Consider the following 17,584-nt stretch of genomic DNA (forward strand, 5'->3'; position numbering starts at 1 on the left):
TGTGGAACTCAATAACCAACTGCGTTACCACTAAAACCAGCTTTTTGTTGGTCTTAAATATCCCCATCAGCACTGCCTGAAATTAGCCCTTTGGATCATGTTTTTAAAAGGACACCTCAAATATTTCCACCCTGCTCATCTGAGCGCAAGCGAGCTGATATAACACAGGTAAATTGCTGAACCTGGCGTTAGGGCTGGAAAAAGGTAGTTCGTTTTTACATGACTAAATTGCAAACTAACGTGCGTTTGACACTAGCGCCGCCTTAATGACAGCCGAAAACAGAGCCCACAGTGTCAGACACACACCTGCGTGCATGCCAGGCTCGTGCAGTCAGTGTGTTCCAAATCACAATGCTACCGGTACAGAGGTACCATTCTGCCTGCCTTGTGCCAACTGTCACCTTTGCTTCCAAAATTTGCCACTCTGCCACTACTACTGGCACCTGCCCAAGGCCTAGATAGAAGATACATTAAATGGACGGTTCATGCGTATGCTGGAGCACTGGTGTTCAATAGACTAGGTGACTTTACTTCCATAGTTGACCCGTTATTGTACTATACGTAGGGCAAGTCATTTTCCCTGGTCAGTGTGTCAGAGTGCTGATCAAAAGGAACGTGGAAAAATAGTCATCAATATATAGAGAACACAGAATCCTAAACACCAAACACAACGTCCAGAAATCTGAGTGTTGTGTGGTTTGATTTCTTCGTGACCTCCCTGTATGTGTCCGTTTCCTCCATCACTTCAGATATGAGAGGGGGCAAAACTGATCTTAGATCAGCGATCAATACGGGCACAGGTCACATAACCAGGCTAGGTCAAATTCCTAGCCCTGATTACAGTGGAATATATCAAATGCTTAGGTCAGACCACATGACCTAAGCAGGAAATAATCTGGGCCCCGACTGACTCAGTCCATCAGTAGTGATTGAGGAAACAGAAAACAGCCGAGCCTCCGCCTGCCAGTGGCCCAGTGCTGACCTGATGATTAACAAAGACTCGTGGCCACAGACATCTCACTGGGCTATGACATGTAACATACCAGTGTTGTGTGCTGTTTAAATCTCTATGGAGAAGTTTGGCCTAATAGATTTGTAAGCAGCTGTACAGGAGTTAGCTACTCACACATTGTTTCCACTGACCACAAGAACTGGGCTGTGTTTATGAGGCACCAAACGGAAGTAAACAGACAAACACAGAGGGACAGCCTGGATTTGCCCAATAAGAAATGCTCACGTTCATGTTTTAGAACACTTCCTGTTGCGTGCCCTAACGAACACGACCCCGGCCAACCCAAGGCCAGTGGATGATCAAACGAACTCCTGAACAAGAGAAGAAAGGAGAAACGAGGGAGCTAGGGGGTTAAGAGAACCGGAAGAAGTTTCTTTATCCACTGAATGGATAAAAAAAAGGGCCTGAGAAACCTTGGTGAGGGTCTAACAGTGCCTGTGATAAAGACTAGCGTAACTCATGTAAAAGGCACATTCCTGGTGTTGTGATGTAGAGAGCGTGTGGGAGTCAGGGGGGCCGGCCAGCATGCTTATCACCGCTCAGAGTAATGCACAGAATGAGGATGCAGGGTTCTGCATTGCGATCAAAGGTTTAAAAGACCATGAGACTCGGAGGAGGGAGCTGTACAGCTAACACAGCAGATAACAGGGTAGGAGTGGAGCAGAGGAGGTTGGTGGGAGGAGCTATAGGAGGAGAGGCTCATTGTAATGGCTGGAATGGAGTCAAACACGAAGTTTCCATATGTTGAGGTATTTGATACCATTCCATTCCAGCCATTACAATGAGCCCATTTTCCTATAGCTCCCCCCACCAGCCTCCTCTGGAGTGGAGATATTGTAGAGATACCAAAGCCACATTAGGAAAAGATCAATAGGATGGGAACAATAGGTTGCACTACATTTGTTAAATATCCACCCTGGATTATCAGCTTCATACTAGTCAGTCTCATATGTGATAAAAATTCTGCTAAAACAGACAGAAACAGACGACATTCATCAGTATACAATCCTCATAGATTCACAGTCTTGCTGCTTGGGCTAAAAGTACCAATACGTAATAGGTGCTTCCTATATCATCATCCTCTCCTCCCTCTTTCACACCATCTCTCTCTCTCTATCTATCTGTCTGAGATCGACTGTTCAAGGGCTTTGTTTTAGCAGCACCTTAACCCAGACACCACACGGCTGCAGACAAAGACAGGGAGGCGTCACAGGCCAGTGCACAGCACAGACACGGCAGTCAGCCAGGCTACCAGCTATGAGCCCTGCATCCCAACAGGCCAGAGGGCACCACCACCACTGACACAGATACACTGGCCCCTTCTGGGCCTGGGGTGGTACTGCAGGCGGGGGGACTGGTTTGGTTTTGTACACATTTCGAGAACAGCATTAGCAGGGTAAGGCAGACACGTTGCGATGTGAATGACAAACCTTGAAAAAAAAAAACACTTCTAAAGTTGATTGTAAGAGAATTGCTAAAATCAAGGCTATATCTAACACCATATATCTAACTCCATCCATCTTACCCCATTTTGAACTTTACTGTTGTTTCATAGTGTGACAACCCTCAAACACAAAAGAATTTAAAAATGGAAGTGACTCAGCAAAACATGGCCATGTTCACCAGATGTTGGTGGTGGCCTTGTAATTAATCAAAATATATATAAATATTTTTTTTTAAACACAATTTAACAAACATTACTTACGCAATGACTACAGCAATTAGCTTTGAAACCTGAAAAATCAAAGGGGTTTGTAAATTAACAGGGCTGGCCCACTTGGAAGCCCTCATGGCCAGTGTCTGTCCTTTCGCATTGCACCATTTCATTGTCCCACGTGGACGTTAGGAAACATCTAACGTCTATCCGGTCAGCAATGTGCATGGAGACCTTTGCCAGCTATTTCCACAGACAAAGGAGACATGGAAGACTAGAGTCAGTCAGTGCACTGTCACCCCAAACCCTGGACTGGATGATGGCATCCCACTAGGTCAAGTCACATTGAATTAAAACCAGCTCAGCTTAGGCAGCTCAATTCTTATATTTGTTTCACTAATTGGTATTTTGACCAATCAGACCAGCTCTATAAAACAAAATGCAAATTTTGATTAAAAAAAGATTAGAATTGGTTTGCCTGCGTAAACACAGCCTTGGACAGTGGTATCTAGTGAATATACTAGTCTCATGTGGCAACTAAACAAGAAAAACCTATACAAGGTCTAATGAAGTAAGACCCCACTGAACAAGACTCTTCCAAGACTATCCCTTTGATGGGTTAAGAGACCCCTGCTAAGAGCAATTAACATAATTACAGGACCTCAACATAATGTTCTAGTATCATAAATCCACGTAGCACATCTCAACACTAGCCTGCTCCTGTAAAGCATGAAACACCGAGAATCTCACTGCCAATAGGTACACAGTGGGATCCGTTCCTTCTAGAACAAAAATGGTACCTGCTGCATGCCGACCCGGTAACGACGATATTACACTTGTAAAATCGCATTAGTTCATCAGTGGTCAACAACTTTGAGCCAATCAGAGAGCACAAACTCCCACATGGGGAAGCCAAAAGGAGTAACAACAAAAAGGGGGGAAAAAATAGAAAACATATACAGCATTTTCTCCACAATTCCATGGTTAAATAGATGAGCCAGTCACACTTGATATGCAATGTAGGCTATGGGATGGTAGCTAGCTAAGTGCACGGATGCAATGCAATGCAATGCACACAACACAAAATACTTCCTCCAAGCCAGCTAACCACTGACATTATAATTAAATCACAATGGATTAGTTTAATCGAAACAGCTGCCAGTGTTAGTACAATGTCCTTAGCTAGCGAATATGTTAACGTTAAGCTAGCAAATATTTTAACGTTAGCTAGGCAAACATGGACTGGCACACACTGGCAGTAGTTTCAAGTTAATGTCACATGCACAGTGAAATGCCTTTCTTGCCAACTCAAATGGGATTATGAAGAGTGAATTATGTTGTTTCTTCATCAACTTGCTAGGTAGTTATCTAGCTGTGTCCATCTGGCTAGTATCAACAAGGGCTTTCTACAACATAGCAACAACATTATCTAGCTAGCTAGCTAACCAACATTGGAATCTAGACCATAAACTAAGCAACAGACATTGACATGCATTGCCAAAAAACACTACTGCCACCTCCAGGTTTGGAGTATTTTAACAAGGCTGAGTGGTTGACGACTTCAAGGTCTTTGCTGTGTGAACACAAAATAGATTAAACAAAATGTCGGTAGTCAGAGGTGTTAAGTGTATCTAAGAGTATAGTAAGGAGCAGTTTGCTGTAGGTCTGTTCTGGTCAGCTCTGGTTGCAGCTAACAACAGCCTCTTCCTGTTCTGTGCTAGAGCCTAAACGTGGCTATTAATACCAGATCAATCACCAGGGAGATCACACGGCTGTGGCTGCTGAGTCACACAGTGGAAATTATGTGGAGCTGGTGCTGGTTATGTTGCGCCTACCTAGTCACTGATCTTGGGCTTTAAGTTTCCCACTCCTAATGGTTATGGATTGGGTTTGCGGTGGGTAAACTAATCGTAGATCTGTGGTTATAACCAATTACCGGACTAAATGACTGGACACTGGATGGAGATCACAAATCAATGGCTGCGGAGTCACAGAGTAGAAATATGGAGCTGCCCGAGTCTGATCCAGATACGAGTATGAGTAGGTTGTTACTAGAAGCTGATCTGGGGTCTGTTTTGTGTTTTCCTGTCATAAAGGTCAAGTAAAATATTTGGAAGTATAAACTGATCCTAGATCTGTGGCTAGGGTTGATCAACCAACCACCATTGGAAACTCATCCAAAATGTAAGTGGTGGTAGATATCTACTGGGTACAGCGGGGTATTAATCATTCTCCACATGATTGGAACTGACATCTGACAATAGACATGTGTCTCAACAATGCATTCACTGCTGTTAATACAACCCACAACAAGCAAACCAGATCTAGTCTATGGGGGTGCTTGCACAGACCTGGATTGAGCCTACCAGGGGAAAATGTCATGTTCATGCTTAATTCCTTTAAAGCCAAGTTCCCATAAGGGATTGAAAACCTTTTACACGTTATGCTTTATATAGCAGTTGATGATATGGCCTATGTTGAGTATCCCCATTCACAATCATGACAAGGGGGATGTTGTTCTCTTGAATGAAGACAATCACCAGTGCGAACTGGCCTTCAGTGCAACATCACACTGACTGTCTGACAGTGCCCTTGGAGCAACATTTAAATTATCTCAGATGATTATAGAAGCACATCAAACTGCAAGTGGTCTGCTTTGATGGTGATTGATCCAATCTTAAATAATTCTCTCTTTAAAAGACGGAGGAGCCTTGTTTTAAAATTCATCTACAGGCACGGAGCAGAGAATTCCAAAGCATTTGATCATCTCGATCGAACACCTAATATCTGAGGACAAAGCACACCACTAAATCATGTTAGATTACATGAATCAGATTGGTTACAATAAATAATTTCATTCTTAGCTCATCAAAACAACTGTCTTTGTGAATGATACTAGGGAAAGTCATTTTAAATGGCAAATGAATGTGTGGGCCTTGTACTTCTACTTTAGAAGTGCATCCTTCCTTCCTTCCTTCCTTGAGGTAAAGACAGATTTATTCGAAATTGGATAGGTCTAGACCCGGTTTCCCTGATCACAATGGAATTTAGGCTTATAAGTGTTTTAACGATGCGTCGTTCCTACAACGGACGAAGATGTAACATGCATTTCACAAAACAACACACAGAGAGAGCAGTCTAAGTGCGTCGTTGGCGCATGTACCGTTCCTGATCGGATCGAAAGAAAGGGAGCCCTGCTCTCGGATCAGCTTTCTCCATTAAAATCTACCTTAATTGTAATGTTATTTCACAATATTGACAACGGATCAGCTCCTAGAGAGATATTACCAATTACGGCTGCAATATTGAGGCTGCTTATTCTAATACTTACCCAAATAGGCAACAAAAAAAATGAAATCACAGATTTGTCACATCATTGCGCACGTTAGTCTAATTATCATAATAAAAACATCCCCAGTTTAAACTAGGGATATGTGCATTGGATGAGTCTCAATCCACCACATCCGCCGATGTTGCACTTATGCATCTGCGGTGAAAAGTGGCAGAGCTAGAGCCGTGTGTCAGGCCATGGGGACACCCCGAAAATCCCGTCTGTAGCATCTGAACGGTTTGGCCTCCAAACTACTATGAACCCTCTGTGGAAAGATGACTCTCACGAACACAATGGGTGTTCTTCGTTTTGCTCTACGACCCCCACAAGCATATTGGGACTCGTCTGAAGTCGGTAGAGCCGATCAGCTAACTTCGGTCTGTACCGCCCGAACAGAACACTAACGACACATTTAACTGTTTTATGAGTGGTCTGAGGCAGGCGTTAAGATCACGAGCGTTTTCAATTGCAACGTTAATAACAAGAGTTTTGGTGACCAGCTCAGAGATTTAACAATGCTCCTACGAAGGTTCTAACGATGAACTTAACCTTAAGATGGTTTAGGGCACATATGTCAGAGTCAAGGCCCGCGGGCCACATCCGCCCGCAAGAAGGTTTTTTACGGCCCCTGGGATGATCTTGATTTATTATTAGAACCGGCCCGCAGCAAGCCGGCAGCCCGCAGATCTTTTACACGCACCAATACTACATTTCCCACAATGCAAAGGTGACGCACCGAGCAGTAGGCTGCTTCATTTCAATATTTATTGGCACAGCAGTCGTCAGCATCACAGTAAAATTAACTTTCAGATACCCATCAAAAATGGCAAAACGGAAGGTGGATACTGAGAACCGGGGGTTTCAAACAAGGTGGGAGTCGGAGTATATGTTCACGAAGGTAGCTGGAAAACCTGTGTGTCTTCTGTGTGGAGAAAGTGTGGCGGTACTGAAAGAGTATAATCTGAGACGACATTATGAAACGAAACACGCGGACAAAAACAAGAATATGGACATGGAACAAAGGCTACAAAAGGCAGAGGAATTAAAACGAGGCCTCAAATCTCGACAGGCTCTGTTCAAAAAAGCCAAATCACAAGGCCAGGCTGCTGTCAAGGCCAGTTTTATTTTGGCAGAAGAGATCGCTAAATCAGCCCGGCCATTTACGGAGGGGATTTCATCAAAAACTGCATGATTAAAGTTTGTGACGAAGTTTGCCCAGAAAAAAGGCAACTCTTTTTAAATGTGAGTCTGAGCAGAAACACCATTGCCGAGAGAGTAGACCAGTTGTCCATCAATCTAAAAGAGCAGCTTGTGAAAAGGGAAAAGATTTTATTGCATATTCCTTGGCTGTGGATGAGAGCACCGACATTTCTGACATTGCCCAGTTGTCAATTTTCATCCGCGGAGTGGACTCCAACCTAAGCGTGACAGAGGAGTTTTTGGCTTTACGTCCTATGCATGGCACAACTACGGGGCATGATTTGTATGAAGAGGTGTCAAGATGTGTAAATGAGATGGAGCTGCCTTGGGAAAAACTCGTGGGTTTGACAACCGACGGAGCACCTGCGATGTGTGGACACAGGAGCGGACTGGTGGCGAAGATACGGGAAAAGATGCAAGAGGAAAACGCGACAGGTGAGCTGACAGCTTATCATTGTATCATACACCAGGAAGCGTTGTGCGGTAAAGCCTTGAAAATGGAGCATGTAATGAGCATCATCACGCGCACAGTTAACTTTATCAGAGCCAAAGGTTTGAATCACCGCCAGTTCAAGGCATTTCTGACGGAGTTAGAAACGGAGCATGGTGATTTGCCTTATCACACAGAGGTGCGATGGCTAAGCCAGGGAAAGGTGCTTCAAAGATGTTTCGAGCTTCGTGAGGAGATTTGTCTGTTCTTGGACAGCAAAGGGAAAGACACAACACAACTCCGAGACGAAATGTTTCTGTGTGAAATGGCTTTTCTGTGTGACATTACGAGTCATCTGAATGCAATAAACTTGCAGCTGCAGGGTCGGGATCGTGTCATCTCTGATATGTACAGTACAGTGAAGGCATTTAAAACCAAACTGACTCTGTGGGAGACGCAGATGCGGAAAGAAAATTTGAGCCACTTTCCCAGCTGCCAGACCATGAAAGAGAAGCTCTCTACCAGTGCGTTCCCGAGCACACAGTTGGCTGATAAAATAGGTATGCTTGCCGCTGACTTTCGACGCCGATTTGCTGACTTTGAAGCACAAAAAAGCAGGTTGGAACTGCTCGGTAACCCATTTGCTGTTGACGTGGAAAGCTCACCACCAAACCTCCAAATGGAGTTGATTGACCTCCAATGCAATGATGCACTGAGGGCAAAATATGCGGCAGTGGGTGCTGCGGAGTTCGCCCGTTTCCTCCCGGCACAATGCCCCAGCTGCGCATCCAGGCTGCTCAAACGTTGTCTATGTTTGGCAGCACATACCTGTGTGAACAACTGTTTTCTTTGATGAACCTGAACAAAACATCACACAGAAGTCGACTTACTGCTGAACACCTCCACTCAATTCTGAGGATTTCTTCAGCTCAGAGCCTTACCCCGAACATTGATGAACTTGTGGAAAAGATGGGACACCACCAAGTATCACCCTCAACCTCAAACAAGTGAACATTACTGTGCAATCACATATTTAGAGTTTTTACTCAGTTCAAGTTTAAAAGTTAAAATTTAATATTTGTTTTCACTGCATGTTACTTCTCCTTAAACAAAGTGTTGTTTTTGATTAATAGATTTTTGCACTTTATTTTTTTGTATTTCAATCCAATTATATTTTAAAAATATTTCAGTTGAGTGGATGATAGAAAATTGCTATTATTGTTTTTTCTTTGAAGTAAATTTAGCCCACTTTTGCTAAAATAGAAAATATAGTCTACTGATGGTGCCTTGAATACCGGTTTCTTTCATTTAATGTTCATGTTATGGGGATATTTATATAAAGGAAATTTGTCTTTTGTGTCTGTTGAAAATTAAAGATTACTGACAGAGCCATAAGAAAATATTGCTTTATTTATCTGATCATATTGTAATATATTTGTTAGGTTTTCAGTAGGTTCAATTAGGTTCACTAGACTATATGCGTCATTTAAAAATTTTTCAATGAACATTCGAACAGTCCGGCCCTCGTCTTGTAGCTGATTTTTTTATTTGGCCCTCCGTCCATTTGACTTTGACACCCCTGGTTTAGGGAAACCGGGCCCAGAGCAAGGTTCGCTCCCTCTTGTCACAAATTCAGATCTGTAATTACTTTCAAGAAAGGGTAGGAAGGAAGGATGCATTTTTTGAGTATTTGAACGGGGCCTGTGAACTGAATGAACTCACTATATAAACCCAGAGCTGCATGGAAAGAATTCAGCACAAAGGAGGTGAATGTAATATTTAACCAACACTGCCACCAGGTGGGCAACTAATGCTACCATTTTCTCTTCTGAACTACTACTACAACAAAAACTGTGGGAATGAAGCGTCAGTGTAGAAGGGTTGTTGTTAAAAAGCATGGTTTATTCCCGTTAAAGAGATCCTGGAATTTAAAAGCTGAATTTCATTCTCACTGGGCGCACACTGTTTGAAGCAACGTTGTTTCCACACCATTTCAATGAAATTACATTGAACCAATGTGGAATAGATGTTGAATTGACATCTGTGCCCAGTGGGTTGTGTCTTAAGAGTTGCTGTAGTCATGGTGACCTGACCTCTTGCTCTCCATGGGCTCAGAATTAGTCCAATCAGGTGAATCCATTTGAGAATAAATCCAAACATATCAGTGTAATAAACCTGATAGCCCCATCTTATTCTTGCACTGGGCCTTCTCTATTTTAACACATTTGATTTTAAAGGGAGTGTGACAGTTGAACACATGGGCCTATATATACACACCTAAAGTGTTAACACGTGACCCAACTGTCAACAAGGCTACACATTCATCATCCTAATTCATTAATAACCAACCAAGGAACAAGCAGAACTGAAACACCTGAAAAACCAACTAAAATCATTCCTAAGAGCTCACAATTAAAGAGTAAACTAATAAAAGCGTATCGGGACACACCGGACCACAAACCTCTGCGTCGACAAACTGCTCCTCCACGCTGCGGATGATGTGGCGGACCCATTTGATGGGGGCTTGGTGGTGGGTGGCAGGGCTGTAGTCGGTTGCTGTCTGGGGTGGGGAGGGCAGGGGGCATGGTTCAGGGTCAACCCCTGTAGGGCCACTCTATCCACATCCTCTGGGCCTGAAGAGAGGAACAGAAGGTTCATGGCAATTCTGGCTCGTGTTCAGTTGGGCAAACTGTAGCAAAACATATTGAAACATACAACAGAAATCTGTGTTCTCATTGGAGGTATTCCCTCCCAGTTTCATTCAGCTCAAAACATTCTCTCCCTACTGAACACAGTCCTGGGTCATGTTCTAGAGGAGCAACGCTCTGAATGTTGCAGATAAATGTTTTGTAATAGAGCGGACATTATTCCCTATTCAGCATGGCAGAGAAGTACAGTTGAAGTCGGAAGTTTACATACACCTTAGCCAAATACACAATTCCTGACATTTAATTCTAGTAAAAATTCCCTGTCTTAGGGTAGTTAAAATAAAGTGGTGATCCTAAGAATGTGAAATGTCAGAATAATAGTAGAGAGAATTATTTATTTCAGCTTTTATTTCTTTCATCACATTCCCAGTGGGTCAGAAGTTTACATACACTCAATTAGTATTTGGTAGCATTGCCTTTAATTGTTTAACTTGGGTCAAACGTTTTGGGTAGCCTTCCACAAGCTTCCCACAATAACTCGGATGAATTTTGGCCCATTCCTCCTGACAGAGAGTCAGGTTTGTAGGCCTCCTTGCTCGCACATGTTTTTTCAGTTCTGCCCACACATTTTATATAAGATTGAGGTCAGGGCTTTGATGGCCCCTCCAATACCTTGACTTTGTTGTCCTTAGGCCATTTTGCCACAAATTTTGAAGTATGCTTGGGGTCATTGTCCATTTGGAAGATGCATTTGCAACCAAGTTTTAACTGCCTGACTAATGTCTTGAGATGTTGCTCCAATATATCCACAAATATTCCTACCTCATGATGCCATCTATTTTGTGAAGTGCACCAGTCCCTCCTGTAGCAAAGCACCCCCACAACATGATGCTGCCACGCCTGTGCTTCACGGTTGGGATGGTGTTCTTCAGCTTGCAAGCCCCCCCCTTTTTCCTCCAAACATAACGATGGTCATTATGGCAAAACAGTTCTATTTTTGTTTCATCAGACCAGAGGACATTTCTCCAAAAAGTACGATCTTTGTCCCCATGTGCAGTTGCAAACCATAGTTTGGCTTTTTTTAATGGCGGTTTTGGAGCAGTGGCTTCTTCCTTGCTGAGCGGCCTTTCAGGTTATGTCGATATAGGACTTGTTTTACTGTGGATATAGATCATTTTGTACCCGTTTCCAGCATATTCACAAGGTCCTTTGCTGTTGGACTGGGATTGATTTGAACGTACATTCAGGCGTTTGGAAATTGCTCCCAAGGACGAACCAGACTTGTGGAGGTCTACACATTTCTTTTGATTTTCTCATGATGTCAAGCAAAGAGGCACCGAGTTTGAAGGTAGGCCTTGAAATACATCTACAGGTACACCTCCAATTGACTCAAATGATGTCAGAAGCTTCTAATGCCATGACATTATTTTCTGGAATTTTCCAAGCTGTTTAAGGACAGTCAACTTAGTGTATGTAAACTTCTGACCCACTGGAATTATGATACAGTGAATTATAAATGAAATAATCTGTCTGTAACCAATTATTGGACAAATTAATTGTGTCATGCACAAAGTAGATGTCCTAACCAACATACCAAAACTATAGTTTAACAAGAAACTTGTGGAGTGGTTGAAAAACAAGTTTTAATGACCCCAACCTAAGTGTATGTAAACTTCCGACTTCAACTGTATGTCTGTTCTATAATATTTATATCTAATGTTTTGTTATGAGCAGCGCATTGAAAATCTTCAGTAGGGCACGATATAGCAAAATGGAAAACCAAAAAATGTTCTTACTGAAGAAGTCCTCTAGCACCTCTGTTTCAGCTAAATGTGTTCTCCAGTTTGGTACAACTGAACACCACCCTCCATGAAAAAGTCCTTAGTTAGAGAAATTGTATAGAAACAAATAAAATTGCACTGTTAGTGCTGCCAAAAATTTGTGTCAACATTTCTATACAAACCAAGAGAACAAGACAAGACTTGATATGATATTAGGTCTGAAATAAATAATGGTTCCTTCCTTGTACTACCGATTGTCTAGTAATATGGATACATTGTTATTGACCTGGGAGTAATGGCAGTAAGTTACATACATTAATAGTCCAATATTTGAATCTAACTTGTCCTAGACCAGTGGTCACCAACCTTTTCAGAGCAGAGATCACTTTCAGTCAAAATGCAGGCCGAGATCTACCGTTCAGATAATTGTTTAAACATGACATAATAAACACAAACAAATGCTACATTAGCCTATGAAATTTGTGCAATAGGCCATAGCCTGATACATTATCACAGCATATTGGCTATGCTTGAATTACCCTGCAAATGGCATTACAATATTGTTCTTCTCAGACAATTATATTATATTTCAAAACTTGGTTTATGATCACACCGGTAATATTAGATAATTTGTTGTATTACTTGTTATGCACAGCTGAGTCAGCATAAATTGAAATAATTTGCCTTTTTTTATTTTACTGGACTGATAGTGCCTGCATATTACAGTCTTCCAGCCGATGGCAAAATTCGAATCTCACTTCAATATTTCTGCCTCATCCACCAATTCATGTTGTTAAAATATTACTCGATATTAAAAAGACAAGCCACTAATAATAGCAAAGCTTATCGATACACTTTGTAGTACGAGGAAAGAGCTGCAGCAACATCATAGGCACGTCTAGTACCGGGCAGCGGTATGTGACAGAAAGCCGATCACCAGGCAGAGCTAGAGATTACATTTTAATGTGCACTTTTAAATACAATGCAGGTAATGTTTTAAATCACACACACATACATTTGCTATTGCCCTTTTGAATACAAAAACAAATCTGTTTTGTATGTTACATTTGTTTGTCCAAAACAAATTACCTATGTAAATAGGTTTGCTGTTGCACTTTTGAATACAAATATCAAAAGTTGTTTTTATTGTAATGTCTAGTGATGCGTTCTACATCAAGGTAACAACTGATGACATTTTAGAATGATAGGACAGTCATATGCAGTAAAAAATAAAAAATGCATCTGGTGGGCCTACATTTAGTCTGGTTCTCCTTTCTTTTTGAAGTTAGGTGCACCAGTGCTACAAATAAAGGATGTGGCATCTGCTTTTGGACATTTACAAGGCAGCACCGCATTTTAAATCCTCCTCCCCATTTACTGGATTGGTTGTGCAGAAGAGAACCTTCCCAGACAGAAGCATTTTTTTTCATCAGAAAGAAACGATGCTCAGGCTTCTCTGTGGACTCGTGGAAGCTGCACGGTGATCAGAGTTATCTGATTGGCCAGCTGTAGGCCTATATGTGCACTTGATTGGGCTCGTTGGGTACGCAGAGTTTGTACCTTCAGACACATGAAACGTTTCAAAATGGGAACACGTCGACTTCCCGGCACGCGGGGCACCTTAATCAAGAGCAACTACCACAAACAGCGTGAAACAAATAAATAATAAAAAACAGGAAAGCAAGGCGACCGATTAGAAATTTCTTGGAGATCGACCAGTAGATCGGGATCGACCGGTTTGGCCATCGAAAGAATGCATATGCAAAAAATACCTCATCCCTACTGTAAAATAACGGTGGTTGATCTTCGATTGTTACGGGACTATTTTGCTTTCACTGGTCCTGGGGATCTTGCGGTCTCTCCTTCACTGCAGCCGAGGTGAGTAAGATATTTAAACGTGTTAACCCTCGTGTTAACCCAGACGGCATCCCCAGCCGCGCCCTCAGAGCATGCGCAGACCAGCTGGCCGGTGTGTTTACGGACATATTCAATCAATCCCTATACCAGTCTGCTGTTCCCACATGCTTCAAGAGGGCCACCATTGTTCCTGTTCCCAAGAAAGCTAAGGTAACTGAGCTAAACGACTACCGCCCCGTAGCACTCATTTCCGTCATCATGAAGTGCTTTGAGACTAGTCAAGGACCATATCACCTCCACCCTACCTGACACCCTAGACCCACTCCAATTTGCTTACCGCCCAAATAGGTCCACAGACGATGCAATATCAACGACACTGCACACTGCCCTAACCCATCTGGACAAGAGGAATACCTATGTGAGAATGCTGTTCATTGACTACAGCTCGGCATTCAACACCATAGTACCCTCCAAGCTCGTCATCAAGCTCGAGACACTGGGTCTCGACCCCGCCCTGTGCAACTGGGTACTGGACTTCCTGACGGGCCGCCCCCAGGTGGTGAGGGTAGGCAACAACATCTCCTCCCCGCTGATCCTCAACACTGGGGCCCCACAAGGGTGCGTTCTGAGCCCTCTCCTGTACTCCCTGTTCACCCACGACTGCGTGGCCACGCACGCCTCCAACTCAATCATCAAGTTTGCGGACGACACAACAGTGGTAGGCTTGATTACCAACAATGACGAGACGGCCTACAGGGAGGAGGTGAGGGCCCTCGGAGTGTGGTGTCAGGAAAATAACCTCACACTCAACGTCAACAAAACTAAGGAGATGATTGTGGACTTCAGGAAACAGCAGAGGGAACACCCCCCCTATCCACATCGATGGAACAGTAGTGGAGAGGGTAGCAAGTTTCAAGTTCCTCGGCATACACATCACAGACAAACTGAATTGGTCCACTCACACAGACAGCATCGTGAAGAAGGCGCAGCAGCGCCTCTTCAACCTCAGGAGGCTGAAGAAATTTGGCTTGTCACCAAAAGCACTCACAAACTTCTACAGATGCACAATCGAGAGCATCCTGGCAGGCTGTATCACCGCCTGGTACGGCAACTGCTCCGCCCTCAACCGTAAGGCTCTCCAGAGGGTAGTGAGGTCTGCACAACGCATCACCGGGGGCAAACTACCTGCCCTCCAGGACACCTACACCACCCGATGTTACAGGAAGGCCATAAAGATCATCAAGGACATCAACCACCCGAGCCACTGCCTGTTCAGAAGGCGAGGGCAGTACAGGTGCATCAAAGCTGGGACCGAGAGACTGAAAAACAGCTTCTATCTCAAGGCCATCAGACTGTTAAACAGCCACCACTAACATTGAGTGGCTGCTGCCAACACACTGACACTGACTCAACTCCAGCCACTTTAATAATGGGAATTGATGTAAAATATATCACTAGCCACTTTAAACAATGCTACCTAATATAATGTTTACATATCCTACATTATTCATCTCATATGCATACGTATATACTGTACTCTATATCATCTACTGCATCCTTATGTAATACATGTATCACTAGCCACTTTAACTATGCCACTTTGTTTACATACTCATCTCATATGTATATACTGTACTCGATACCATCTACTGTATCTTGCCTATGCTGCTCTGTACCATCACTCATTCATATATCCTTATGTACATATTCCTTATCCCCTTACACTGTGTATAAGACAGTAGTTTTGGAATTGTTAGTTAGATTACTTGTTGGTTATTACTGCATTGTCGGAACTAGAAGCACAAGCATTTCGCTACACTCGCATTAACATCTGCTAACCATGTGTATGTGACAAATAAAATTTGATTTGATTTGATTTTGTACCAAGTATCATGACATTTCAGCCAAAAACCTAGTTGCCTCTGCCAGAAGGCTGAAACTTGCCCACACGTGGATCTTCCAGCTAGACCATAACCTCAAGCACACATCAAAATCCACAAAGAAATGGTTAATTGACCCCAAAAATCATCATTTTGCAATGGCTATTTCAGTCTCCGGACTTGAACCTCATTGAAAACCTGTGGTGTGAATCGAAGAGAGAAGTGCAGCGCAGACAAAGGATTTCAAAGACCTGGAAAGATTCTGTATAGAGGAATGGTCTAAGTTCCCTCCCAACGTGTTCTCCAATCTCATAAAACATTTTAGAAAAATGTTCAGTTTCCTTATTCTCAAAGGGGAGGGTGATGGAGTATTGAAAACAGCAGCTCCAATCATTTTGACCCCATTTTTTTTTCTCCCTTCTCTGAGCAATTGTATTAGTATAAAATAACAATTTTCATACAATACAGCTCAGTATTTGTATTTTAAACTGTATTTGTGCCTCATTTTTAATCAAGAGATCCAATAATTCCAGACCCCACTGTATCTCTCCCCCTCCTTACCATATGGAGCAAATCCATGTCTCTACGATTCCCATCTCCTCCTCCCAGTTTTCCTCCTCATATGGTGGCAGAGGTGAGGCTGGCGGCAACGGCTGTGGGTTTTTTTTGGACTTCTTCCTCCATTTCCACCTATACCTGGAAAAATAGGCCTGCCTGTACCTACGCTCTGGAGCAGGGTCCAGTATACCATTGCCTGAATACATCAGCTTCCTCTCTGGAACAGGGTCTGTGGCGCCAGGGCAGGAATATATTGGCTTTCTCTCTGGAATGGTTTTGGCACTGATGCACAAGCCTGGGGGGTTACTCACTGTCTGAAGCATGGTCCACTGTTACAGGTCTCCCTCAATACTTTACTGTAGTCCTGCAGAGAAAAGCATGAACACAGAAATGTTGTCATGTTAGCTAATAAGCCGTGCTTGGCATGGGCAGGAGATCGCCAGAGCAGAGTAGCTGCACGTCAAATTTTATACGCTTGAGTTCCTGAGCTCCTGTTCAATAGTATTGTAGCGACCCGCACAGACAGCTGTGTGTTATGTGCTAGGCTAGGAGGTGGTTGTGTTGTACTGACCAGTACCCGGTGTTCGCGGGGTCCGACATGTCAATCAACCTGCTATCTGCCAATCACGGGAATGCCTGGAATGTTCTGATGCCGGGCATCCTGGTGGTTGGCGGAGTGGCGTGGAGGGGGGGTTGGGCATTGGAAGTTAAGACCAGGTTCAGCCTTTGTTCTCTCTCTCTTACGTCTGGGCTTCACAAGAGAAGGTCACGATTGGCTTGTGGGTTATCTGTCATCTATTTGGCGTGTGCTACGGCCCAAACAGTAGCCTGTGTAAAGTTGGTTCAATAAACCGTCAATTCGCAAACTCAAGCCTCTGTCTGGACAATTGTTCATTTATGATCTAGTCAGGTCATTACAGTATGGTAGAGCTCCTGCACCAAAATATAAACAGTACCGGCACCTATTTCGGGTCCAAGTCAAGCACGGCTAATAACGTCTGACACTTTTGCTAAATACATTTTTCTTCACAGCATCATTCTACAAAATCCCTGCGGTTAGACAGAGAAAGCTTGCACTATCGATATCACCTTGCTGCCACAAATTTTGTCGAGGCAAGTCCTCCTTCACAAATAATTAAACTGACAACATGGAATACAACAATAGGCTAACTACATTTAACAACAAAATTCTGCATGAACATTTTTTTTTTTAACTTTCTAAATTAAGTCTTC

The sequence above is a fragment of the Oncorhynchus nerka genome, linkage group LG15 (genome assembly GCF_034236695.1).
Source record: "Oncorhynchus nerka isolate Pitt River linkage group LG15, Oner_Uvic_2.0, whole genome shotgun sequence".
NCBI classification, from domain to species: domain Eukaryota; kingdom Metazoa; phylum Chordata; class Actinopteri; order Salmoniformes; family Salmonidae; genus Oncorhynchus; species Oncorhynchus nerka.